This window comes from Vidua chalybeata, chromosome 3 (assembly GCF_026979565.1).
Source record: "Vidua chalybeata isolate OUT-0048 chromosome 3, bVidCha1 merged haplotype, whole genome shotgun sequence".
In the NCBI taxonomy this organism is placed as follows: domain Eukaryota; kingdom Metazoa; phylum Chordata; class Aves; order Passeriformes; family Viduidae; genus Vidua; species Vidua chalybeata.
The window spans coordinates 61,437,191-61,465,061 of NC_071532.1; the positions used below are offsets into that span (position 1 = coordinate 61,437,191).

At 40.7% G+C, this 27,871-nt stretch overlaps 1 long non-coding RNA gene across 1 annotated transcript; it reads right to left on the minus strand.

Annotated features, from left to right (window-relative positions):
* Positions 1-5,471: 5,471 nt before the first annotated feature.
* On the minus strand, positions 5,472-7,620 carry LOC128786055 (uncharacterized). Its single transcript, XR_008430164.1, has 3 exons — positions 7,544-7,620; positions 7,285-7,344; positions 5,472-5,678 (listed from the first exon to the last, which is right to left on the minus strand). It is a non-coding gene; the product is annotated as an uncharacterized LOC128786055 (long non-coding RNA).
* Between the last annotated feature and the right edge of the window lie 20,251 nt (positions 7,621-27,871).

Here is a 27,871-nt window from a genome sequence, read left to right on the forward strand (position 1 = left end):
TTAGCTTCAATGAAATGGACAGTCAGCAATAAATAAGAGAGTGCAGCATAGAAAGTTGAGGCTGATTTGAAATGGCAAGGTTTCTGTTCTGAAATATTTTTCATTTCCCAAAAATGCATTTGACATTTTAAAGGGATATTGTTATTGAAATTTCATTAACAATCACACTTGAAACACAATTTCAAAGGAAACAAACCAAATAACCATCTTTTAAAAGCTTAGTAAGGGGAAAAAATTGGCAAATTATTTAAGTGTTAATAATACTTAGATTAAATGTCTGACCTTAAAGGAAAAAATTCAATAACATCACCAATGTGTGGCCAACAGTCATCTTCCAAAAATGCCAGTTTTTTATGATGCATGTGTTTTGAAGTGTGTTTTGGTCAGCTGCAGATTAATTTCCTTTTTACTAATTTTTTTTTTTTAACACAATAAAAAGAGGAGAAAAGTCACATTTTAAAAATGCTCAAGCCTTGCTGTTAAGGGTGTAGTTTTAACTTCTTGGCTCTGAGTAAATCTTCACACAACCAGAGACATTTTATTAATATAGTTCATGTAGGTAAAAAGTGTGTGTGCATGCAACAAAAGATTACACTGGAGGGTCAGCTTTCCCTGAAGTGTTCTATTCTATTTCAAAAAGAAAAAAAAAAAAATCCAGTGCTAGGCTGTGTGTATGACACATGGTGACGTGCACTAGCAATTAAGTACTGTCCTTCACACTCCTCTGTCCTATGGGACACCCGCCTGTCCTCACAGGGCACCTCTGAGCATCATCTTTGCTCTGGGTAGCTGAGACAGGCATGCACAATAGGCCCCCTGAGCACCTTGGGCGTTCAGCTCACAGATGGAGATTTTCTTGTGTGCTGATTTTGGCAGTCAGATCAGATTAGTCAGTCTAACTTTATGCCAGCTGGTTTTGACAGGTTCATTTATTACATTGTTTTTAATTATTTATGGCTGTGCTGCAATAAAGCCCGTCCATGCCTCAGATCATTGCCTTTAGAAGATCATCTACGATTAACATTACTGATAGCACCCAGAGGGTCAGATGGAGACTTTTTGGAAAAGTTGATCTCAACAGGTCTCATGTGTGGTTTTCCCTGCTTTTTCCTCACCTCTCCCTGGAAAGATGTCTCTATGTTACTCCTACTCTGGTGGAAGGAGTAGCAATACCTACATGAGGAGGTGGTGGTGATGGGCTGAGGGTTGTCTCCTTTCCTCTTCCACTGCAGGAATGATGTTTTCCAGCATAGGACATGTAAGCCTTCACAGGCCTGGAGGAGCTACAAAGGGTTGTGTGCAATCTGTTTTTCTCACAGAGATCTGAGATCCAGTGTGACAAACCTGGCTGTGTCATACATGGCAACCTCAGGGCATTAATAAGCATTTTTCTTAACTGTTCCTTAAGACAAGTCTCTGCTCTGAATCTTCTGAAAGATATTTACTGCTTGAATAAAATAAAAAAAAAGAGCAAATGTTGGACAGATGAAACTAATTAAAGACTTCATTTTACTAACTAAAATTTCATATTTCCCTCCACATAAGCTATTGTAAATTGCATGATGACTAACCTAAACATTATCACATGGCATGCTGTCATCTTTCATGAATAATAAAAGGATTGCTGTAATCCTGCATAAACCCAGCTTTGGATGTTGAGAAATATTACACAAGTGTCCAACATGAAAAGAATCATGTTTCTTATTCCACCACTCTGGCCAAATATCATGTTGTCTTTACTGGAAAACTCTGTTCATCAAACAAGTTTAAAGCTGAGTGGGAGAGGGTGGGACATTGCATTCCTGAGAAATGACACTATAAACAATACGGTACTGCTTTGTGCTGTCAGTAAATTGGGGAAATTCTAGAGTAAACAGGGAGAACACGCCATGGTGTGCTTGGGCTCCATCTTTGCTTTTTTTCTTCACAGAACTCACAGACTACAGAAGATGATCTGCGCTCACTGGGGATTCCTACTCCCTTCTTCACTTCCCTTCTGCTTCACTGTCTTTATGCTTAAAGCTCTGGATCAAGAGATATGAATGTTTGAACCCATAATTGAAAACAAGAAAGACGGGGAGGGGGCTGGAATAGGAAAGACAACCCAGCATGGCTTTTCTTTTATTTCTATACAAAAAAAAATACACATTGTAGAGGAAGGACAGAGGTTGATTTTTAGAGGCTGTGCCATACAAGTGTTGAGGTATAAGCATTTTTTCTGCATGTTAGTGGCTTGCTGCGGGCTACAGGTCCTCAAATCATGAGCACTGAAGTATTTTAAAGGTGCCATTTTTAATCCATGACTCATGACTTTCTTGATGTACAGTTTTATGCATGAGAAATGAGTAGACTTCTCTTTTCAAAAAAGGATCAGGACTTTTCAATTTAATTTATATAATAGAGAGTATTGCATTGTGTGTTTATTTTTCACTACATAAAATTAGTTTTCACTCTGCAGTCTTGGAGGCCTGCAGGACCAGCAAATGGTGCACTGTGCATGCTTTGGGAGTTTTGGGGAATATATCAGGCTTACGTGGACATGGTCCTGATGTGTGCTCTCATACACAGGAACTGGGTGGAAGCTATTCAGCTGAAAGATGCTAATGGCCTCCTTTATCAGAGGAAGCAAGAGGCAAAACAGCAAGTGTTTTATTAATTTCTTATATATGCTTCTTGTTTTAATAATTTCTTATATGGTTTTCTATGTCTCCCATGGAAACTGGATTCCAGAAATTCTGGAAATTATCAGGGTATAACAACAGTAAAAATAAGAGGTTTTTTAGAAGTTTAAATCCCTTTTTTTGTGGGAGCATTTTCTGAATGGTCTAACAAGCTGTCGAAGCTTGCAACTGAAAAGAAGTGTGACTAGGCTGCACCAAGTCCTAAGGGTATGCAAGGCCCTTCTCCCCCTTCCATATTTTATCTCTTGCCATTTAGCTCTCTCCTCCCCCCTTTCCATTTCATCTTCCCTCCCTCTCCTGTTTCTCCCACCAGTACACAGCTCTTGGGAAGGAGAGAAAAAGACTGCTCTGTCTCCCGCCTTGATAGGCACAGGGAGAACAGTGAGAAGGACCTTTGCTCATCATGTCTTTAATACACTGTCCTGCTGCAACATCTACACTTAAAAACCTGGTAGATCATTGGAGCACTACAGATGACACAGAAACAACAGTTAACCACGACTGTAATGAGGAGAGAAAAAGGGCAAACAGTTTTTCTCCTTCCTTTCTACTTCACAGTGAGGAGAGGAACTGAGTAGATAAATTGGAGACAAGGAATTGGTAAAGTAGAATCAAAGTCTCTTGAGCCAGTACTGGCTGGCAAAGGATGCACCCTTGTCCTGCAGAGTGAGGGATATGTGCATGGCATGGTGCTGGCCCCAGCCCCAGCTGTTTTCTTGATAGCTCTGTAAATGCTATTGATATTTGAGACAGGTTTGAGTAAACACTAATAGCTTAAAAAGCAGAGTATAGAGCTTTGTGTTTCTCTCTAGGGAAATTCCTGGTCAGGTTCTAGCAACACTGGGCAGAAAAGCGTGCTGAGATGTGTTTGGGAGAGATTGCTAAAAGAGCTTGGAAGAGGGATGGGCATTTGCTTATAAGCTTTTCTTTATTTTGTAAGCATGCAGTATAGAGATATTAATGAGAAGACAACAGGCTGTGGTTTCTATTCCCTGAGAAGCACAAGGTAGACAGCTCCTATTCATATACTTATTTGTTAGGCTCATGTAAGGTAGTGAATGACTCAATCCTGACTAACAAATATCTGCTAATGAATACTGCTCCGAAACACTCATATATCAGTGGTGAATATCAAAAGCTCAGGCCAGCTTTCCTCTGCTGATCCAGCCTATCGTTCAAAAAGTTCTTGGAATCCTTTCCTGAGTCTAAAACCTTGTATTTAACTTTCACTGAAAATACTTTTCTGTGGATCTGTGCTGTATTTTTGTCACTGATCTAAATGAGTCTGTGGTCTCAGTGGACAAAACTGCATCTACAATTCTACTTATTTGCTAGACCTGCATGCCAGAATCCCTCATCTTATTGTGGATAAAAAAGCTGTATGCCAACAAAGTATAGGATTGGAAAAATATTGAAGAGCAATAGCTATTTTGTAGATATATATAAGGTGAAGCTGTAAAAGAAAAACTATATTATCTGAGAATAAATAATAAGTTTTAAACCTGGGAGCATTTTCTTGCTTCATCTAATCTCATATATTCTTGAACATATTGATTTTTTTTTTTTTTTTTTTTAGCTCTTGATATTAAGCATAAGCATTAGGGTCAAATTTGTAGTGCAAATACAATTGAAACATCAAAAGTAGAAAGACATAACTTCTTTTGACAGCTGCTTATGAACAGAAACAGTTTAAATGTGATTAGAAACTGTTTAAATGTAACCAGATCAATAGGTAAAGTGTTCTGGTTTAATTTATAAACATACTTTTTCCCCGGTCTACAATAGCCCTGAATAAAACTATTTTGGCTGCAGTCTCCCCCTGAAATGCCTCCCAGCTACCCCTGTGGCAAACACAGAAGTGAAGGCTTTGGGTCACTCTTGCAATACTCTTGGGCCACTGTGCCATACCGGGAGCAGAACAAAGTTTACTTCCTTCAGCTGTCTCATCCAGTCTGGCACAGGACAGTTTTGAGAAAAAAAATTCCAAAAGGCTTTCTGATATCTTACAAGTGTTTTGTGGAGCAAAATTTATTCAATCAATCCTATTTTTTTTCCTGGGAAATAATAAATATAATGTGGAATAATAAATGTATTGATGAATACTGCAATTCCTTCATAATAATAGATATTTCAAAGGAACATAAGATGGAGTATGGAATATATAATATCTTTTTTGGAAAGCTTCATTAAATGATTTGGGTTAATATTTAATGATATTAATTCTTGCAAGCTGAGCATTTTTTCAGGACAGATCATGAAGAAAAACTACAGAACTAGAGAACAACTACAGAAAGAAGAGGATGCCTGACCTGCATCAGACAGAATTTTGGCCTCATTTTCTCAGGGTCTCAAGTTGTTAGCAGGGCAATACTGATAATATTCCCACTAATAATTCCAGGGTGCTATCTCATTACTTGACAATCTGGGGGCATGTAATGGGTATACCTCATAGGCTGTCCATTGCCAGGATAGACTCTTGCTTGTCACTTGAGTTTTTTAAGTCATGATGGGTCAGCTTTCCAATAGATTTTCTGGAAATGAGTGGGATCCTGGTGGAAGAGATGAAATTCTGATGTCATTAATAAAGGGTAAATTCCCATCTTAAAAAAAATTAAACCAGAAATATATATAAATCTAAAATGAATAGTACAGAACTGTGTATCAACCTTCAAAAATTATGCTGTTTTCTTACTCTGTGGTAGTTGTAAATATGGTTTAAAATGCATTTTATTTATTTCCACATTGTATGTTTGTAGCTTCCACAGTTGGTAAATTTGTTAACAGCCTGGCATAGTTGCTTAAATAAGACTATAGATGTAGTTTCAACTTCATATTTGAGATAAACTCTTCTGTTTTTCAAGCCATGCAGACAGACAAAACAGTCCTTGAGCCGTGCTTTTGTTTTGTTTTCATTTGTGTGCAGCAAATTGTTTTCTCTGAAGTGCCTGTATGGAGATTTACATGAATAGAACTGCAGCAGAGAATTTTAGCAGAGCTCTATGAAAAAAAAAATAGAGCAATACAATGAAAAGCATTACAAATACTTGCTGTTCTGCAGAGAACTTAGGTATTAAGCTGCAAGAAAAAGAGACAATGAGGACCTTTATGCACAAATACAGTCAAATGCTTACTTCTGCTTTGCATCTCTTTATAATAACGTGACTTCAGTGAAATGTTTCTTTAAAATAATGGGGTTATCCTGCAGGAGAAAACCTGTTCCAGAAAGCACCACGATACATTGTGAGCTCTCTCTAACTTATTGACCATAGAAAATATCTGTGACCATTTGTATTTTGCATCTCCATGCAAACTGAAAATTCAAGGCAGAGATGAAACACTAAGCATTCTGGGAGATGAAACCTGTTGCACATTATGCCAAAAGTAATAGCAGTGGAAGTAACTAAAAAACATTCTCTGAGGCGAACCCAGATTTAATGCAAAGAACAGCAGCACCTGTGATCATATCAGAATTTGTTCTCCCCCCTGGAGCCAATAACATGGCTTCCATGAACTAATGATATTCAGGTTTCTGTCCCTCAATTTATACTGGGTGGCTTTGAAGTATTACCTCCAGTGCCACAAAATGAGAGAAATTTTCTCCGCAAGAGAGATAAAAGAGATACATCTTCTGGCAAAGACCTAAAAGTAGGTAGTCAAGGGTCTAGAGGGCATTAATCTTTTCCCCTCTAAGGCAAACTAATTTAAAAAATATACTATCAGGTTTACAGCAGATCATAGAAACTCTTGAGGGCACATTTGGGTAGTAGATCAGGAACATTAGTGGTGTAAAATTGATTAACAGAGCTGTGCAATCAGAAACATAGAGAAAGCTTATGGTGATGGTCCTGCCAGAAGTAACTTGTTATTAACCCATTTGAAAACACCATACTAGTATATAAAAATTTAGAAAGCACATTTTTTTCTGTGAGATACTGACTCTTGCACTCTAAAAACTGATGTCAGTGGTAAACCCCAGCAAAGAACTCTCAGAGTTCCCCTGCTAGAGAGTAACTTCCCTGTTTTTCCCCAGCTGCACAACACAAAGGCAGGGTAACTGGACTGTATTACAAATCAGTTCTGCTTCCATCCAAATTTAGGGACAGGATGCTGAAGGCTCCTCTGCATATAAGGTTCAGTATTATGTTACTGGCCTAGGTTACCAAAAATATAAGACACAAAAGGGAAAGGTGAAAAAGAAAGCTAGATAGTGATAAAATACAAATTATAAATATTTAATTAATGTTCTGGGCAATATGTTGTGGATCATCTCTGAGAAACTTTTACTGTAGGATGCTAAAGTTGCTGTGTCTTGTGGAATGAGTCACGTAATATGTCTCTGCACTTGAAAAATGTTTTGCAAATTGATCTCTGAACAGATGAGGGCCTATAATTTAATTAATCAAATCTGTGAAGATGGAATCCATCCCAAAATGACACATGCTACTGTGATAACTGTGATCTCCTGCTTGAATATGCCAGAGGAGTAATAGTCAGAATGTGTCAGAACATGTTGAAGTAGACAAAAAAAACTGCTGTAGATTGAGATGGATTCCTGAAGAGTTAAAGAGCAAACATGGATGCAGGATGCTTTGCAGAAACTTACTGTTTCCCTAAGCCCATAGACTCCAGCTTCTGATGTCACTTAAAGCAGCCAAGAGTCAATCTGGTTTGATAGAACAATAGCATAAGTATCACTGTGTTGGTCAGGTGTTGGGCAAAGCTGTCTACACTCTAGGCAAAATTCCATTCATTGTTAACATACAGTTTCCAACCCTCCCAGCTTAGCCCCACCTCTTCTTTTCCATGGAGAACAGCAGCTAAGGCACCTGTGTAGTTTCCCCTCATAACAGAGAAACCCTCACCTGGTTTTTGTTTCTTTATTCCTGCTTCATTTCTTTCAGTTAAGATCTAGTGTCTTTGTCTGCTCTCCATAGTGTCAGTCACTGTGACCTTGCATCCTGCAACTGGGGGAGCTTTGTATTTTGCTAGGAATGGAATTGCCTCAAGGTAACTGGCATTTCCTTCCAGGAGCAGGATTCAAACTTTGACTGTTGCTTGGATATATGACACCACTCATGATGAGTGAAATCAGTCGAGTTGCTAACTCTCTGTTAGATTTCATTCACATTTCAAAGAGGTTTAAGAACAATAGGTGTTATGTTATCTACTGCCAGACATACTGCCAAATTGTCTGAGTCCTCTAGAGCTTGTGCTCTAGAGAAAAAGAGAAAACAATTAAAAGAAAATATTTAAAAGAAAACATTTTTCTCAACTGATATCTACTTCCAATCTGCAAAGTAACAGCACTGAATATAAAATTAGGAAGTTTCTTCATTTACATAAAGGTAAGAATTGTGTTATGATATTCACTGATAAGCAGATTGAATAATTTCCAGTATTTTCTTTTCCTAAATTAGAATGAGGCATCATCAAGAAATGCTACTAACTTGGCCATTCTGTGCAACACATACTTTTCATTTGCCTGTGATCCAGTTTAAAAACATGTAATGACTTCAAAATATTCAATAGATAAAGATTTATAACATGATATTACATTCCTGAGAAAATTGGGACAAGAGAATGTAAGTAAATATAGAAATATAGAAAATGCGTCCATTTTGACAGCTGTGCTATGCATTTATGTGGTGAGAAATCAGGTGACTAAAGATGACAGATTTGCCTACAAGGACTAGAAATATGCAGTGTCAAGAATCACTCCAGGATGAAGATGGTTACACTAAGGATGTCATTCTCCTTCCACAGGTAACAATCAATAGGTGAAAAGAAAACAACTTCAAGTTTTGCCAAGAAAATTTGGATTGATTATTAGGAAATATTTCTTCATGAAAAGGGTGTTCAAGCATTGGGACAGACTGCTCAGGGAAATTTTTGAGTTGCCAACCTTGGAGGTATTTAAAAGATGAGGAGGCATTTATGTTCAGAGTTCATTGGACCTGGCAGTGCTGGGTTCATGATCTTATAGATCTTTTCCAGCTTAAAGGATTCTATCTGAAAAGAAAGCCTTGCACTGAAGCTAGTAAATTGAAAAGTACCTTAGTAGAAAGTGATATAAAATATTACAGGAGTTGCTCTTAGGTTGGTGAATTTGCTGCACTGGAGAATTCATTACTACTTTTCTTGCTAGCAGGAAACAAGAATACAATTAATTATTGCTTCTTCCACTCTCAGGTTTGTAGTTTTCTGCAGAAGTAGAAAATGAGGCCAGTATCTCCTAGAACAACTTCTTTGGAGACCATATGATCCATGGGGTGTCAGAGGAAAGTGTTCACACATGGTAGGCAATCACTGCATCATTTGAGTGGACCTAACAAAATAACCTATATAAAAAACCAGCTGCTTCTTTCCAAATGGAAGAAGAGCACAGACTAGAAGGATGCATGAGAAGCAATGTTGCAGGTTTTGCTGTTGCATCTGCACTTCACCATCTATCTCACAAATTGTGGGTTATAACAATTGCTATCTGAGCAGTAATAGAGAAATGGAAGTGTGAAAGAAGATGTAATGATTTGCAATTACTCCAAAGAATAGCATTACAGGCCTAAAGTTTGTGTGTTACTGGATACAAAAAGAATGCAAAATATTGTTTCCTGCAACAGGCCATTCTAAGAACAAACATTGCAAGGATAATAAATCCAAAGGCTTCCAGAGACAAACTTGTTAAAAAGTTTGTTTCAGCAAGGATCCACAGTCAAACCACTAAGAACAGAGAGATCCAAGTCTCTTCACATTGCAGTTAGTGGCTACACATCATGCTCCAGATTTGGGGTCAAGCTTTCACAGTAATGATTTAGGAGCCCAAGTCCCATGAACATTCCCTGTGGCCACCCTTGGGTTAGAAGCAACAAGCAACTGCATTTCTTTCAGGGGTGTGAGGAAAGCTGAAGAATCCCCTCTTCAGCTGCTCCCAGCCAACCCTGTTAACCTGAACTGGTTTAGGCTGTGAGGCAGATGGCAGCTGAGTCTGAGTGCAGGGGTGGAGAGATCCTGGGGACAATAACCTGTTAGTTTTCATCCCACATTCCCAGAGCTTCTGAAAGGACAGTTGGAGAGGGACAAGCAAGCAACAGAAAATCCTAAACATCTCAGAGAACTGATAGAAATATCTTAGACAGAAATGTTAGACCAAATTGAATTCTCTGTGTGTGCTCTTTTATCTTCTTTCTTTTTCTGTTTTAACGAGAGATTTCTGATTAGTCAGATGTGATTAAAGAAGGCTGTAAAATTGACATCTGGATATTTATTTTATAGTAAGCTGTAATTACATTAATGTATTAGAGTAAGATACAATTTGGTATCTATTATTTCACTCCTTTTGGGTGAAGTTCTTCAAGAAATATCACCATGGACACCCAGGGTTACACCTACATCAGTGAACAAAAAGGATCAGGGATTTCTTTCAGCCCTTGAAGTTAGTGACTCAATTACCTTCCTGGGGAGCTTGTTCCAGTGCTTGGCAAACTTTTTGGTGAAGAAATTTTTCCTGATATTTAATCTAAACTTCCCCTGGGGTAACTTGAGGCCATTTCCTCTTGTCCCTGTCCATGCTGTCCAGACACTGCCCCTGGGACCTCCTGCATGGGCACTAGATGTTCAGTGGAACTGCTCACACTCCTGGTCCAGAGCACACAGGTCCCACCTGCCTCCCACTCTGTCTTCAGTGTCCTGGGGGCTCCAAGGTCTCTCTGTGCTTGTGGGCAGGCATCCAGGGGCATCCCTCACAGGGATCTTCTTCTCCCTAATGTCCCTTACACCCAGGGTGGGTAAAGGAGCCTGGGGGGCCTGCACCTCTCCCAGAGCTCTATAATCATGCCAGATGGCAGTTAAGTTGATAAAGGTAGCTGGGAAAGTGGGAGTTTTTCTGAGTACTCCTCCTCTTCCACTTAAACAGGTTAGAAATAGTCTCATTTGTATAAAGTGGCTTGAAGGGACTGTATTTGGGAAGCAACTTGGACTAGACACTGCCACTGTATTCTTTTAATCTGAAACAAGTTTTTGTGGTGAAATAGTGCCACCATTCATACCAACCATCATTCAGGCTTTTGGACTGAATATGATAATATTAAGGAACTGATTAGTTAGCTCTTTGTTGGCTTGTAAAAGATCATCAGATACTGTACAGAAGTTTCCTTTTTGTTTGGTTTAAGTGGTATTCCTGCAGACATCTTGGGACTTGAACCAGGATTTTCCATGTTGGGCAAAAGAATATTCACTTAATAGGGGGCAGTATTGCATTGAATTTTCATGTACCATGGGCATATACAGCAAATAGGTCTTAGAAGACTTTACTTCAGTTAGTACTGCTGTGAATAAACATTTCAGCTTTTGTTTCACACAGAGTTCTCCTTTCTGAGTGCTGAAGGGGATTGTACAGGGGTGTGCAAAGGTCAGGAAGAACAATATTACCAAGCCCGTTTGTGGGAAAAAAAAAAAAAAAAGGCATGTAAAAACCCTTGGAGTACTTAAGAGCGATTTATGGAGCCATCTAGATAATGTTACAGGAGTTACTGTTATGCCAAGGGCATAATATTGTGTTAGTCCTGCTTATCTCATTTCATTTACTTGACAGACAGTTCTTGTACCAGACCAATTCATGCTTGTGTGAAATAAGCAGAGTTGCACAGTTGGTCTTATTTTAATGTTTTTACCACCTGGAGACAGCAATGGGCTTTCAGTGCAAGGAACAAGGAAACTCCCTTCCTATTATCCTAATGAGCCCATGCTCCCCTGTTCGACATCATGATGCACACGGCATGTTTTTCAACAGATGTTGTAGAGCCTATTGATGAGTATCTGCTTTTTTCTTAAAGCTGAGAAGTTATTCTGCTGCCCAGAAGTGCAAATAGAGATAAGAAGTGAACTCTTTGTAAGTAAGGATGTAAGAATACCCTTTATTCCCTTTCTTCAATGTGAGTTTATCTACTGGAGTCCTGTTCTCTAATAATATTGATGACACATTTTAAACACTGAAAATATTCCACCCAAAACTTGCTGTGGGAGGCTAATGTAAGAAGCCTGTATCAGTAGGGGTGCATGAGCAGCAGAGGGACCAGCAGAGCAGTGAATGCTCTGGAAGACCAATATGACCCATAATTCAGAAAAGGTAAAGAACACAGCTAAGAGTTGGATGAAACTAAGAGTGCCCCCTCACAAAATTGTACATGTATTCTTCATCCCTGAGACAATGGCAGTGGCAGCATTTGGAAGTAAACTGATGTGCTTGCTTTCAAATTTACCTTGTCTCAAAGTAAATATGAGTTCAGAGATTGTGAAATTGTTAAAAGTTTTCCTTTTGATTTTGGAACTTCACCCGTAAGACATTTGAAACATCTCATTCATGCAGAATATCAGAAAAAGAAATACCATATTAGACTATGTTGCATTAAATCATGTAAAGGAAGATGATATGTTCCTAAGCATGTAGAACTTCAATCATTCTTTTTATATAAGTGGCAGTGAAATTATCAAATCCCCCACACAACTGAAAATCAAGCATTAAAATGGAACTTGCATCACAATCCTAGCTAAAATAGGGAATTACTGAGTTAATAATTCTGTAAGCTTTAATCCTCTGTCATTCTCTTTCTACCAATTACTATCAGGGTGTCTTTCTCACTCTTCATGGATAATATAAGGATTTTCTTGACAAGAAAATACCCACCACTATGGTCACATGATGTAAAACACTGATTAAGAAGAAATTCACATCATCAGCATAAGTGTGTCAAACCCCATTGACCACCGAACTTTGCACCAGGAGGATTTATGCCAGATCTTGTATTATCTTCTTGTGCTGCTCTAACTTTGTGCTGGTTCAACTATTTTAAGTCCTCTTAAAGTCAGAACAAAACAGGTAGAAAAAGGCTTAAAACTGGCACAGACTCTGTAGTGAGCTCTGGTTAATCGGACAGAGATGGGGATGGAGCTTGGGCTTCACAGGTGATCTGATAGTGTGCATATCTCTGAGCACTGTTGACCACAGAATGCAGAAAATTTGAAGTTGGAACTGAGAAGAAAACTTTCATGGGCCAACCGTATCCTTGGGCTGGAGCTTCTGTCAAACATGCAAAGTGCCTTGGCCAGACTCCAAAAGTCATTGCATGAACCTGTTCCTTGCAGGGATGAGAGAAACAGACAGCTAACACCTAGCACTGGCACTAGAGAATAAGAGGATGCACCAGAGATACCAGAAAAACATTCCTCAGATGATCAGATTAGCCCTGATCATTTCCTGAAATGATCAGTTTCATCATTTCATTTCCTGAAATGATCAGTTCTTCTGAAAGAGTCAATTCAATTTGAAATAATTTTATCAGAGATATTCTTCTTTTAGCAGAGAAGGGGTGGTTCCTTGCCCCCATGAACTCTCAGTAATTTTATTTATTACTTTATTTAAGGTCCCTTCAAAGGGACTACATATAGAGATCAGGCAGTCTTTGTTGGAAGTACATTTTAATGGGTTCTGTAAGAATAAGAGAACTTAATAACTTAGCAACTTAATAACAATTTTTTTTTTCAAGGAAGGAGTAAAGGTATGAAAATACTTTTAATCTGGTCTCAGGAGTGTCTTCTATGGCCTTTGGTAGGGAGATAAAAGAGTCTGTGTGATGTTTACACAGCCTCCCGCAGAGTAATTGCCATAGCAGCCCGTATAAAAGCGACAGTAGAAAGGTGTAAAAGTCATTTGCTGGGAAGAAATAGGAAGCAATCAGCAACACTTTAAACAAATTATTGCCATGAAATCACTCTCTCAGCTTGAGATAAGCATTCGGGGTCTGTTAAAGCTATAACAGGCTTGTGGTTCTTCTCCTGAGACATTTCACTGTTAAGTTTTTTCATCAAATGAGGGGATGCAGTGGAGTTATGCTTTAAGCCAGCGTTGAATGTACTTGTCCCCAGGCAGCAGCTGTTAACCCCACCGTTTGTGAATGCGTGTGTGAGGGTCCATGTGTGTGCAAGCACTCTTCAAATGCGCAGTTAAGTGCGATGTCCTTTTCCAGCAAAGCAAAAATCTGTGCGGGTTAAGCTGTCTGGAAGTAGCTGTTTGCAGAGGAGCTTCTGCAGATGTCCGTGGCAGGCAGCAGGGCTCTGAGCTGCCCTGAGAGAGAAGCACTTGGCATAGGTGAGCTGGGAAAGGAATATCCTTTCTGTAGAAACATAAAGGACTGGAGGATTTTGAGGCTGCCTATGAACCTGGGCCAGCTCTGTGGCCACCCTGGCTCCCAAGGAGAGAGATGTTCCTGGTGCTCTGCCTTCAGAGAGAGAAAGTGTGGCTCTTGTGAATCTCCTACCCTGCCCTTGGCGAGAGGCCACATCCGCACTGAGCGTTTGGCTGCTTGTTCCAGCTCCTGGTTACCACATCCAAAGGGTGCTTGAACTGTGAATCCAGTTTGTTGTTACAGGAAATTCAGAAGCGTTTGCTTTTTGATTCTGCCATATTACTGTGTGTGTACGTCTTTTTGCTATTGTTTCTTATTATCTCTTTTTTTTTTAAACTTCTTTCTCTGCTTTTTTTTTGAAAACAGATGGGTGTGGGTGGATACAATGAATATAAGACCACTCACTTTTGCCCTTTACTGAAAATTCAAATGTCTGCCCATTCCCACTGATGTCACTGGTAGGATTAGGAGCGCAGGTGGGGACTAAACAGATGAGCTCTTGAGAAGGAAATTCTCATTTTGTAAATCTTCTTTCTGAAAGAAACTTGGCTGCCTAGAGCTGCAGGGCTCCAGGGTTATGATTCAAAGGAAAAAACAGGGATAGCAGTGGACTGTGGTATTACATTGTGTGAATATGTACAGACCTATACCATGTGAATATATACAGACTAATATGTTAATGTGAAAGTAATCACAAATGAGGTGTGGTGGTCCTTGAATATGGGGAAGGGGCAATGACTGAGAGGGATGGGAGGTTACAGGGCTACCTTTAGTGTGAGAAAATGGTTCTTGGCATTTGCTAGCCATGCCCAAGCGATGCAAGCAGGCTCAGAGGCAGCTGTGGGCACGGCTCCCAGGAGCCTGCTGACAGCCAAATGTCAGGCAGTCATGGGCTGGTGCTTAAGCCTTTTGCCTTGTCTTGCTGAATTCACCGGAGCAGGCATAGCCAGAGCAAAACTGGCTTGCAGAAGCTAGTTTGAAAAAGAGAGATTTCTGTCATGAAGAGGAGATACAATCACAGTATTCCCAGTAGGAACACTGATGGACAGAAATGTTGCAGATAAGTCTTAAATCAATGAGAAGAAAATGGTAATGGAAAGGAAAAGAGCCAAACAATCCACAGCTGCCTGGTTTTAGGTATCAGTTTTTTAATTTAGGTGCCCAGGTGTGGTTACAGGGATAGCCCCTTCAAAACACTTCTGTTTGAAGAGATTTGTAGGTGCTACAGAGCATGGTTCATAGACTTTGCTACATAGCATAGAGCAAAGTTCATAGACTTTGGTATAAACAAGCTGTGGTGGACTCTGGTTATTATTCTGTGCTTTTCTGGCCAGCTCAGAACCACCTACATTGCAGCACTCATATACTTTCCAGGAGGTAAATAGACTCAGAGGGGAAGTGTGAAAGAAGGATGCTGCTGGTCTTTGTTGCTGCTTTGCCACCAGCCTGGGAACTTTCTCAGTCATACTGAAAGGTGCTGCTACTTGTGTTACTGTAATTTTCCTTTTCTTAACCACTTAAAAGTTACTGAATGTCTTACTTGCATCTAAGTATGTGACATATCAGGCTCATTTTTAGTTTTGAAGCATTACTGAAGTTGGATTCATTTGACATTTTCTTATCAGTCATTGGTTGTGTTCTGCATTTTCTTTCAAGCTACTGTATATTCCTTGCTAAGGATTTGACTTCTGTTAATATTAAGTGAAGATGAGTCCAGATCACAAAGATTGAATCCATCCATCTCTGGATTCAAACTTCTCCAAAAGTCAGGAACAGTGCAAGATAGAGTTTGTTCAGGCTCATGCCTGAATGGCAAATATTCAAACCTGTCTCAAGGTTTGTTTACATGGTTTTTGATTTCAATATTACATGAAACAACTGCTGCTTAATTAGTGAGGCATTGTAGAAATTCTTCTTACGGGTGTAATTTCCTTTGATCTCTTGCCTGAGGAAGGAGTTTAGTAATGGAATCACTGCTCCTTCCTATTACAAGCACACATAATTGTAGTTGCTTTGTCCTGGTTATGGACTAGGTTATTTCTCGACTGGTTTTTAAATATTGCTTCTTCCTCTCACATAATTTTTCTCTCAGGAGATAGCCACACATCTCTTGCTTCTTTACTAGTCCATAATGGTGTAGTCTTCATGCTTCATGCTGCCACTGCTTTTTCTATTAGGGTCTTTTGACTAGGAAAGTGATTAGTGAACATCTTTTGTAAGCTGTATGCATAACCTCATGGGTTGCTTCACCTATATTTTACAGTTTTTTACATCTGTGTGGAGAACGGGCAACATCCAGTAATTCTTACCTACGCAATCAACAAACTTAGAAGAGTTGCACATGTGCAGCTATTTACTTGTTATGATGGCACTGCCACTTTGGGGCTTTCTGGGGCACCTATCCTGTTGACCTCTTTGGTATTAGGAGGCCCGAGCCCTGTGCATGACACTCTGTAAATGTGTTTACTCTGGCAGGAAGCAGTCTGCCTGGACATGCTGTCAAGCAGAGTGCAGGAGGTGAGTCTGGCCTCTTGCCTTCAGGAGAAACATCTGGGCTGGAGGCAGGCAGGGACGAGAGGTCAGCAGGTCAGCCTCGGGTCAGGGATGCAAAAACCTGAATTTCAGTAAAGTCCTAGTTTCCTCAGACGCAGCAAATCTTCCCTCCCACGTTTTCATCTTTCATCTCTTCCCTCTCCTCCCCAGCCTTGGCATCTGTGGGGCCATGTAGCTCATCTTTCAGCAGCAATCAGAGGAGCTGTTGACATCCTCACTCTGTATGCCTTTTGCAAGTTTGGCAGTAAAAATAATCTCCATAGGTAGACCAGACTACAGCATAAGGTGACCCCAAAAGTGAGGCTTGAACCAGCAGCTGAAAGGGCAGAGCAGGCTCTAACCCTTTAGTAAGGTGTACCTAGTTGCATAAAAAAGGAAAGGAAAGCTGCAAGAGACAGAGAGAGGCAAAAGAGTTCCTCCTGTCCCTGTCCACCATCTCTGCTGAAGGGATGTGTGTGTGGGAAAATTTCTCCTGCACCTGTTTATGGTACAAATTATAGGGGATATGGAGTGGACCATATCTGTTCACTTGGGGTGATTTCACCACTGACCTGACCAAGTTTTTTTCCCCCTGTAGATTATCATGTATTCTTTTCCATCACCTTCTGACAGCCTGGACTGGGACATTCTGCTGCTCCCCCTAAATAAATGCTTAGATACAGCAAAGCATGGCAAGAAATCACCATTCAGTCAATGCCAGAGCTTCCTTTTTTTCTCCTCTTTACTTGCTTCCTCCTGTGCCCACTGCCTCTGAAGTTTAGCATCCCCTCTTGCTTTTAGGAAGAGCAAACAGATGGAAGAGAGCTGGTGAAGCAGAAGAAAGCTCCTTGCATGGTGCTGTCTCTCAGCACAGTCTGTGCCTCACATTCACACCTGTAAAATGGGATGGAAACTTCCTTGCTAAACAGAGTGACTGTAGAAATGAGACTATGTCAAGTAATCAGAAAGACAACTGGATATCATGTCTGAGGAAGAAAACAGGGCTGAGCTAGTCTTCTTGGCAAAGCAAGATTGAAGCCTTGATTTAATAAAGCAGGATGACGCCATGTACCTAAATGAGCTGGCAGCTGTGAGAAAGAGGGTAAACCCCACTTGGTGTGCATTTATGAGCAGAGCTTTTGCAGCATCCTGCTGTCACATATTGCTGTGTCCTTCTTAGCTTCTTGCTGAGCTCACACTTCAGCCAGGCCCTCCTGACATCTGGACGGGGACCTCACTCTTCTCGTCACACAAAGAGCTAAGCAAGCTGCCCAACTCATCTTTTGAAGAAATATAACATTTTCTGCAGCTCCAGTATTCTCATTCTGCATGTAGATATATTTGAAAAAGCCCATACAGGCTTTGGTATAGTTATTATTATGGTCTGGACCTCTTGGTTGGCAGACACTCTATGAGCATGTGTCAGGAGTTTGCAAACGAAGTCTCTGTGCTGCAATGCTATATTGTAAAGCTTCCTGATTATTGGTGGAACAGAAAATAAACAAAAGGCAGCAGCCTTCATTGGTGTATTTTGGCCTGAAGTCAGCAATGAGACACTCAAACCCCTGTGAAGCTGTCAGCAAAGACGTGGTCAGGCAGGGGTTGAAGACCTGGTGAAGGGCAGAATGGGGATGAAATGAGGGTATGCTGAAGGCAGCTGTCCTCCTCTGCCAGTGCCTGCAATACAAATGTGCCTGGAGTTATCTGAGAGCAAGTGCTTGCGATGAAGGGAAACAGGAGAGTAAGAGAAGGTGTGAAGGTAGAACATGGATAGCCTTTAAAATTCCACAACTTGAGGAAGGATATAAAAAAGATATATTTCTCAAATGGCTAAGTTATAACACTGGGGGAGATAGGAACCAGGGGGAAAGGATTTCTTTTTCGCTTCGTCCCTTTGTTGCCCTTTTCCTTCCTACAACCTCTTGCTTGACACAGTGAGTCACAATATGTGGCAGAGGGATGGGAAACTGAGCCATAGAGCCTCTCTGTCACAGCCACACTTCTGACCCAAACTCCTGTGAACTCAACTCCACAAAGCACTCCTGCAGCTGCTTTCAAAGCAGTGCTCACCACCTGGCTGCCTCCAGACATGCATTTTTTGGGACACCCACATCAATAATTTACATTGTGGTAAGACCTCAGTCTCATCATGGCTCCTGTTTAGCTATAAAAGTGAGGTAAAAGGAAGAGCCCATACTTTAATCTTTCCCAGACTATGGATATTTTTCTGTTCATTAGAATCACCACGGGACATTACTTAGGCAAATGCAGGCCTGTTAAAGGCTAGCATTTAAAATGGCTGTTCAGACACATCAGGAAAATACAACAGGATGTTGAGACTGTCACAGCAGAGCTGCTGCCCCTGCTCAGCTGGTGTCCTGTGCAAGAGCTTTCTGGCCCTGGGCTGTTCTTCAGATTACTCTTCAACTTCAGGGGCAGCCAGGTACCTCACCAGGCAGAGCAGACTTGGGTTGAATCAGGCCTATTTTGAACACGGGGAACAAGACTAGATAGGTATCAACAGGACTTAAAATCCAGTTTAGACAAAATCCTCCCTCACACTCACATCCTCAGTCAGGATTTCAACAATTAAATAATAAGCTGGGGAGTAATTAGTAGTCACCATGTCACATTCAGAAGTGGAACAAACCCAGGCTATATGTGATAGCTATTGAGGCTGGAGAGAAGTGTGCCAATTGGTTAAGAAGGAGATTGACAGGTTTTTCTTTAGACTAGGAAAATTTTCACTTTCCCTTGTACTTGCACAACAATTTGTTTTATCAACATATACAATAATGCATATTTACAAACAATGCATATTTACAAATAATGTGTACCTAAAAATGCATAGTGATAACATATTAAATCCTGGAATCCTTGCCTCAAGGCCTTGACATTTGATAAAAATGTTTTGGGAAAAATGGAGGATAATTTAGTTATTTCATAGGCCATGACAAATATTAAGAATGTGAAATTTATGGAAGTGTATAAGGAAAATAAATTTTCTTAGAAGCAAATATACCTTTTCTGGAAGTTTAGAGAGCATTCCAATTTTAAGTCTCTTAATTCTATTACATATATTAGTCTTCAAAGCTTTAATTTGTTCAAGCATGCAAGTAAAAAGCAACACCTGAAATAACCCAGATTTATCAAAAATGGCCTTTAGCATTGTCCTGTTCTTTATTAAAAACAAGCCTTTTTTTTAATATAATCAGCAGCTTGTGAAGGTATAAATGCAAATGACAGTAGGCCTGACTGGGGGGAAATTTACTGCAGCATCATATCTATCCCATAGAGCAGAAGAAACTCTGATATCTGACCTGGTTTAGTCATCTACAACAATTTCTCTCTTGTCTTTTGCTCTTTGCTGAAAAATCATCTCCCCCTCTTGTGGCTGCATTTCACCCCAGGTTTTTCCTTTTCACTTTCAGGGTGTGTAATAAGTCACAGCAAGGGCATCTAATCACGTCTAGCATGTGACAACATTTGGTTCAGATTCCCTTATCAGCATCACCTTTCCTTCTGTCCCTGCCCTATCCTTAAAGAAGACCAGGCAGTAGACCTTGGAGATCAGTCACACATCGACCACTTCTTCAAACACTTCATGTGGGAAACCATTCAGGGCCAGGGCTGCTGAGCTGCAGACCTGGAAAACAACTGTCATCAAGACCTTTGCATCTGTCAAAGGAATTTCAGCTCAGTGACACAGCTTTGCCTCTATTTTCTTGTTTGATTTTTTTTTTTAATTCCTGCAAGCCCTTGGATTCTCTGTGACTTAAAACTACCACTGTGGGGCATTACTATGGGAAGACCTCTACTTCATACACATATATTAGCCAAGATTTACTTACACACATTTAAGATGAAAGAGGTCTTTGTGGCATATTTTGCTCTGAGTCAGATGAAACCATATGCTTTGTTTCCATTGTTCCTGTCAATCTGTGGAAAACCCTGTGCTCCTGCAGCCCTTTAAAGCCAATTGCAGCTGGATCTGACTGGAGGGTCTGCATGAGGGGCAGGGCAACCTCCCCTGCCTTGCTGCCCCATGGCCCCAGACAGCCTCTGTAGAGGGCATGGGCTGCCCTGTGCTGCTGGCTGCCTTCCATGGTGAGCCAAAGGAGGTCCCAGCCTTTTGCCTGAGGACCAACATCAGCCAGCAGAGCTGGGTCGGGCAGGCAGGGAGATAGTTCCAACCCCAGCCATACAAGGTGAGGAAGGGTGGCTCTGATCCTGAATACATCACCTTAGCCTGAGCTTGACTCTAAATATATGGTGCAGACCTACTGAGTGTGGTGTGACTGAAGCTTGGCTTGGTGGGTTCTGCTAGATACCAAAATTCAGGTATGTTATCACAGATTTTGTTGAACCAGGACCTAATTGTGCTGAAACATGTCTCACTGCAGAAATATGAAGTGCTGCTGCATATACCATATATGTGCATTATAAAGTATAAAACCTGTTGGAAACATGACCTCTATTTCACCTTCTTATATCTTAAAAGATGCCACCTGCTTCCTACATGAATGTTTTTACATGCAATGGCATTGGAATATAATGGCATTTAGAGCCTTACAGCCAGTTTGGAAATTTGTGCATAATTTTTTTTAGTTCTTCAACTGTACTCATTTAGGAGTGGCTTTTGTGAGTCCTACTTAAATCTCAGTTCAAAAACCCCTTTTGAAAGCTGTGCGGATATATTCTAAAACTTTGAAGAAAAATGTAAATTACACGTTTTGAATACATTTAAACACTTCAGTATTGGCCTGCTGCTATCACTGTACATGAAAGCCAGAAAACATTTTGCTCTCTTACGCAATTTGCATTTAAATACTGTTGAACCTTTTCATCAAGCAATCTTTTATTTTTGCTTTAGTTGAATACAAAATTACATCCAAATATTGAAAGTGATGCGCTTTGAAAACAAATTATATCTTGCGATTTCTTCCCTGGTTGATCATACCAACCTTAAGACTTGTTAACTTTCATGGGGCTATGTCCTTTTCTTTGTACAATACAAGGCAGAATGTCTTGTAAGTCTTAATAAAAACATAAAACCTGAATCAAGTTTCAGCTTTGACCTTAACACCCTCCTCCCTGTATGAACCTTTGTACGCTAGTTAATGAGTTATGCTTTGAATTCACATGACTCCTTTTTCCTGAAGATCACACAGAAGTTGAAATAATTATCCATCAGAAAGAACTGCAACTATCTACACGTCTCTTAGCTTAATTTAGATATTATTTCCCTGACACTGTAAGTGTTGTTGTGATATTTTTGCCTCCATGTAGACCAAAAGAGTAGCCAAGCTTAGCTGGAGAGGGTCAATACCATCAGCCTTCCTGTGAGGTGCGCTGGCAAGAGGAGGTTGGTTCTGAATGTGGTTACACCTCTTCAAGCAGACAATGCACACAGGAAGGATATTATTAAAAATAGTATTTTCTCCTTCCTTCCTTCCTTCCTTCCTTCCTTCCTTCCTTCCTTCCTTCCTTCCTTCCTTCCTTCCTTCCTTCCTTCCTTCCTTCCTTCCTTCCTTCCTTCCTTCCTTCCTTCCTTCCTTCCTTCCTTCCTTCCTTCCTTCCTTCCTTCCTTCCTTCCTTCCTTCCTTCCTTCCTTCCTTCCTTCCTTCCTTCCTTCCTTCCTTCCTTCCTTCCTTCCTTCCTTCCTTCCTTCCTTCCTTCCTTCCTTCCTTCCTTCCTTCCTTCCTTCCTTCCTTCCTTCCTCCCTCCCTCCCTCCCTCCCTCCCTCCCTCCCTCCCTCCCTCCCTCCCTCCCTCCCTCCCTCCCTTTCAGCCTTTTCAGATAAAGGATATTACTTCCATTCCCTAAAAGATTTCAATGATGTGTCACTGCCAGATATCCAACCCTGTCATACCTTTAATCCAAAAAGTTCATATTTGCATCTGTTTGCTACTCATAAATGATTCCTTTTTTAGCTTGTATGGGGAGATATGGCTTTTCTGGGAAGGTTATTTTAGGCTGTTGGGGTTACAGTCAGACCATGATGAGGGAATGCAGAGGATGGGTCAGATCTGGAGGAAAGCCCCTGCATTCCAGATTGAATTACAAGGGAACTGGATTAGGAGAAGATGAGCCTTTTAGTGGAAGAAAAAGTCAGCTGCTCCTAGTTGGCTCAGCCTGTCAGTCACCAGCTGTGGCTACAGGGTTATCAGTTTGTGTTTCTGCTGAAGATGAGGAGATAGTAGCTTATTCCCAAGATACCTTTAATTGGCTTTAGTCTGGTAGCAAGGAGTGCTGATAGGTTATCAACCCTTTCTAATCAGACAGTAGTTCTGTTCTCCAACACACAGCTTTTAGGTAGTGGTCATATGCCTATATGTGGAAGCAGCTGCTGCAACAAGAAGTTATGTTTAAAAGTTTGTCAGTGAGCGGCTGAAAAACTGTCCTTCACCAAATAAAAAAATTTCACATCAGAGGAAAGAAAACACATTCCCAAAGGGGATGTGCTTTGTTTGTGTACACTGCAATGTGGCAGCCTTTCTAATTATCACCTAGTCAAAGAGGATGTTTTCTGTTTTGTGCGTATGGCTGCATGTTACTCATTCCTGGCTGAATTCTCACCCCTGTAATTTCAGCACTCATCTGTACTGCTGGAATGCGTGCCCAAAGAAGAAAGCCCATGAGAAACGGATTCGTGAGAAAAAAGAAAGCAAATCCCCTCCTCCTTGAAATCTGTAACAACACCCCCCCTTGTATGGATATGAAACACTTCAAAAAGATGGGTGTAGTAGAAAATTAAAAGCATGCTTTGGCTTCATGTTTCGGAAGCGCTAGTTCAAGTAGCAGCAGGTATCTTGCTTTTTCTGCTCTCAGTTTCCCCACATCAGATTTATAATCTATTCCCAAACACACACTAGAAGTGCATACCAAGCAGATACTTTTACTTTCAACACAGATGCATCCCATCTCCTTTGTACAAGACTGTGACTATAGACAGAAGTCTCCTGCAGGGACTCTATTATTAGTAGTAATCTCATTAGTTTCCTCTTTGTTCCTCCATTTTTTTTCTCTTTCAGTTGAAACACTGACAGAATAGTGAACATATGTCATCATCCAAGGAACATATTTGTTGTAGATATCTCCTATAGAAATTTGGAGTATAAATCATGCAAAATCTCTCTGCTTCTTTGTTTCACTGCAGACATATGACCGGGTCTTCTCTGTTTGCAGAGTTCTGAATTCAGGTGTTAACAAGCAACTTCAGGAAAAAAACTGCACCATATACACTGTGTTTTAAAATTAAGTTGTCATGTTCAAAAGCATGAAGTTATTGAAATCTGAGATAATCTATTTCTGTTTCTCTTTAGTGTGAGCTGCACATACCTGCTTACTATGATATATTGCAAAACCCCAGTTCACCCATCATTCAGAAGCCATTTCAGCTCAAAATCTGGTGGTTAAAGCATGCTGCACATCCTGACCCACTTGCAGACCTGGTTTTCCTCAATGCAGGAAGCACAGTATGCAGAGAGGTGGGGAGCGGGTCTCTATTAAGAATCCCCAAGTAGCCACCTATTCTCTTTTGCCTGCTTGAATTGAGAAAAGGGGATGTTGCACCAGCACATGTGCAGCCCCAGCATCTGAGCACCGTGGTCATTCAGGAAGCTTGTGTGACTTGAATTTTCAGATAGATGGATTTGTCCCAGCCTCACACAAAACCCTCTTCTTCTTTGGGAGAGTGGACAAAGAATTGCACTACCAATACTTCTGACTCATTCCTGTATTACCAACCTGCTTTTCTTCCCATCTCTTTAGAAGATAACATTAGAACTGCAGGTTCAACCCATCCCCTGTCTGTCTGGAGTGGCTCATTCCTGAGCTTTTGCTCGTCTTTTCCCTAGGCTTGTTTGCAACGTGTCAGTGATGGTGATAAAAGTCAGCTGAACTGAAGGCAATGTTAACAGCCAAGTACTGTCTTCATGCTGTCCCTCTTAAGTGCCTCCTAGAAAGTCTGGGAAAAGGGACATGAGTAGCTTATTAAGGACAGTATGTTAAGGACATAACTACCTTTTTGGTAGCCTCTCTGGAGACTTGTAACAAGGTTGCTCATTCCTTCCATGACAACAGATTGTCTGAGTGTCCCTTGTCTGAGAAGTGGAACATGGCTAAATTAAACACAAGGCATAGCTTAGTTTTCTGACAGCAAGGCTTCAGCTGCAACTTTTGATGGCCAAGGTCCATCCATGCTGGAGGAAGGAGCTGCTCAGTGTCCCAGGAGACCAGGCATGTGGCCTCAGGATGCTCAGACTCCTATCAGATGGGCTCCTTTAAATCTGCATCTTTACTTTCAATTGATTCTTGAGAAACAACAGGCCCTGCAGGAAAAAAAAAAGAAAAAAAAAAGAAAAAAAAAAAAAAGAAAAAAAAAGAAAAAAAGCTTTCAATTCAAAGCACATATTTGTGAAAAAGCCATGCTTGAACCAGGGTGAGAGAAAGCAGCTCAAGGCATATATTCTACCCCAGCCTGTATTTAATTATGTGCTTTGAATTGAAAACAAACATATTTAAAATGGCTACTGAGACGCACTTCTCGAATGAATCCAAGATGGTGGCAGATGTTACGGCTTCTGTGATAAATGATTTCAAAGGCACACAGGCCGATCACCCTTTTAAAGTGACAGCACTTGGGTCTCTACAGCCGCTTTCCAGCTCTCCAGCAGTTTCTTCACTTGACGGTTTTTGGGATGCTTTTCCACCCTGTTTCACAACATTGCCACATCATTCAAGTGGGATGAAACCGAGCTGTTTCTGTGACATTCGTGCAGAAGGACAGCCACTGTGATCCTAAAGAATGTGGCACCCACAAGCAGACACATGGCTTTGATATTTTTTATTTTATTCAGAGCCCTCTAATTTAGAAAGCCATGTGTCACCAGGCAAAACCGAATGCTTGCTCGCAGTGATCACAGCCTGTTGCCTCTCTCCCCTGCAGCAGTTAATGACTCAAGAAGTTGCTAGAGAAGTTCCTCAGGAAAGTTCTCCATTTTTAAGAAATGTTGTTCACTGGCTGCCAGTTAGCCAAGAGGCTGCAAGACACAACTGGCCCAGCACAAGCCTTAAGAAATAGTGTGCTCCATAAAATGCTCAGAAGGTCATAACCAAAAGTAAACCATCAGCTTTCCCTTACAATAATGGAATACTGGGTAGTGGGGCAGTGGGAAGAATCAATACGTTCAGGTACAACAAAAGAGTTCTGAAAAATGAATGTATCCTAAACACCATTCTACTACATCCTACATTCTACTATATGGAAAATTACTAATATATCAGTATGGGAGAAGAAGAAGAAATAATTTTGGACCAAAATACAGTGTATTGGACAAACAAACAACAAAAAAATTGTCATCTATCTCCTATTTCCTCTTAGGATGGAAGACAAGTCTCCTCTCAAACAACTTGTAATTTTACACTATGTCCCTTCCCTCCTCTTCTGCAACTTGCCAGTGTTTTGGGAGAAGGCTTTCCTTCCTGGTTTCCCTAGCCCAAGCAGTGTTGCTGGCTGTAGGATGCCCTGGGAAGGAATATTCCATTACCTGTATAAAATTATTTTGAAAAAATCAAATTTGGGAAAGAGAGCAGGAGGACAAAATTACTTACATTCAATGAAATAAGTAATTATTTAGCTACTAAATTTTATTTTGGTGATACTTTTACACTGATAACACCTGGAGCTTCTGTGGCTAGGAAGAGCCATGAAATATGCTGAGCCTTACCCAGTTAGTTCTGCTTGACCTCCCACTTGACTCTGTTACACCTCGCCTGTGATGGGGACCATGACCTGCTCTCAGGTTTCCCACTTGTGAGTGTTGAAGTGTTAGTCCCATAATCCACTTTGTAAGTGGGCTGTAAGATGGGTGCATGAGGCACAGGCAAATTCCTCCTGTGAGAGATAAGTCTCCAGCGGTTGTAGGCATGTGGATCAAATGGTGCAGGCGGGGGTCAAGGATCCAGATAAGCAGAAGGTGAGGTCCAGGAGCATCCAGCTCTCCTGTCATGAGGAGAGCCTTGTAGTCCACTTTCCTTGTTATTTCAACTTGTAGTAGCACAGAAATACCTTCAAATATCAGCTCAGTCTTGGAGTTTCTCAGCATCAGTCCCCATGATAGTAATACTGTGATTGGTAAACACAGGTGCTCTTTGTATCAAACTCTTTATTCCTTGATTACAGAACCTACTGGAATATACAGACTAAGCAGCAGGGGTTCTTAGGAAATCTAGGAGAAATTGGTCCCAGAATAGCCATCAGCCAGGATGAAATTTAACTTCATCAGTATTGTATGTTATTCAGAAACACTTATTTACCATTTAAAAAGAAAAAAAATAAATAAAAAGGAGGGCGATATGCAGCTCTTGTAAACCTTAGTATTCTCTGCCATTCTACCAGGAAGAGCCTTTTGAAGGATGAAACACACAGCTACATATATGTAATGGCTCTTGGCTTATGCTGGGGCCCTGAATGATGTTTAAGAAAACAATAATACTAAAAAAAACCCACTTAAAAATTTGTTAAGTAGAAACCACACCCAAACATCACTTCTCTGAAGGTGGACTTTGCAGTGTTCTGACACTTCATGCCTCCTGCAGTGTGTGTGTGTTCTTGTGCCCGTACTTGCTGCTTGTGCATATATGTTCAGCCATGCACACAATGGTCACCTGTCTTCCAAAATATCTTGGTGTTACTGCTCAGTTGTGCTGTATTATAAACACACATTCTTTCCTGTTGGTTTCTTGACCTGGGCTAGCTGTGGAGACAGCAGTCATAAGGCAGCAATTCCATTAATATCTCTGTTATTTCTTTCCTTCTGTGGCTTTTAGCTCTCTGAACTGTATTTCACAGTTAGTAGCTGTTTGGAGCTAGATCCAAGACAAAAACAACACAACTACAAACTGTGTACTTGGCCCCCAGAATGTAATCTGAAGGTTGGAGTTACATTCCTCTACCACTTTAGAAAAGTGTCCTGAGTACCCTGACTGTAAAGCCATCTATGGTCAGCTAATAGAAAACAAAAAAAAGTGGAATTGCATTGGAAATCCTGTCCAATTCCAGCTGTCAGAGACAAGGTTAAGGTTGCAAAGATGTCTTCCTCCAGAGAGGAAATCTGTCCCTTTGTGGGACATTTCCTATGATCAAAATTAGATGCGCACATTGTGGCTACTACTGCATTAGATCTGACAGTTCTATTGCTTAAAGGATCCTCTTACTCAGACTGCTTAGAGAAAAGAAACCAGGGGACTCATTCCACAGTGGGAAGGGATTCAAGGTATTTGAAACTGGACATACCATCCTGGCAGCCTGTTGTGTCTGTGCGCAGGGGATATTTTGCACTGCCCTGCTAATGCTGTGACTGTGCAGAAGAGCAAACTATGTAAGGAAGGACAGAGACCTGCTTCTTGCCTTTCAGAGACTTTGGATGAAAAAACCGAAAGCCAGAAAAAGGCTGACAGCAGAGATCAAGACCCATC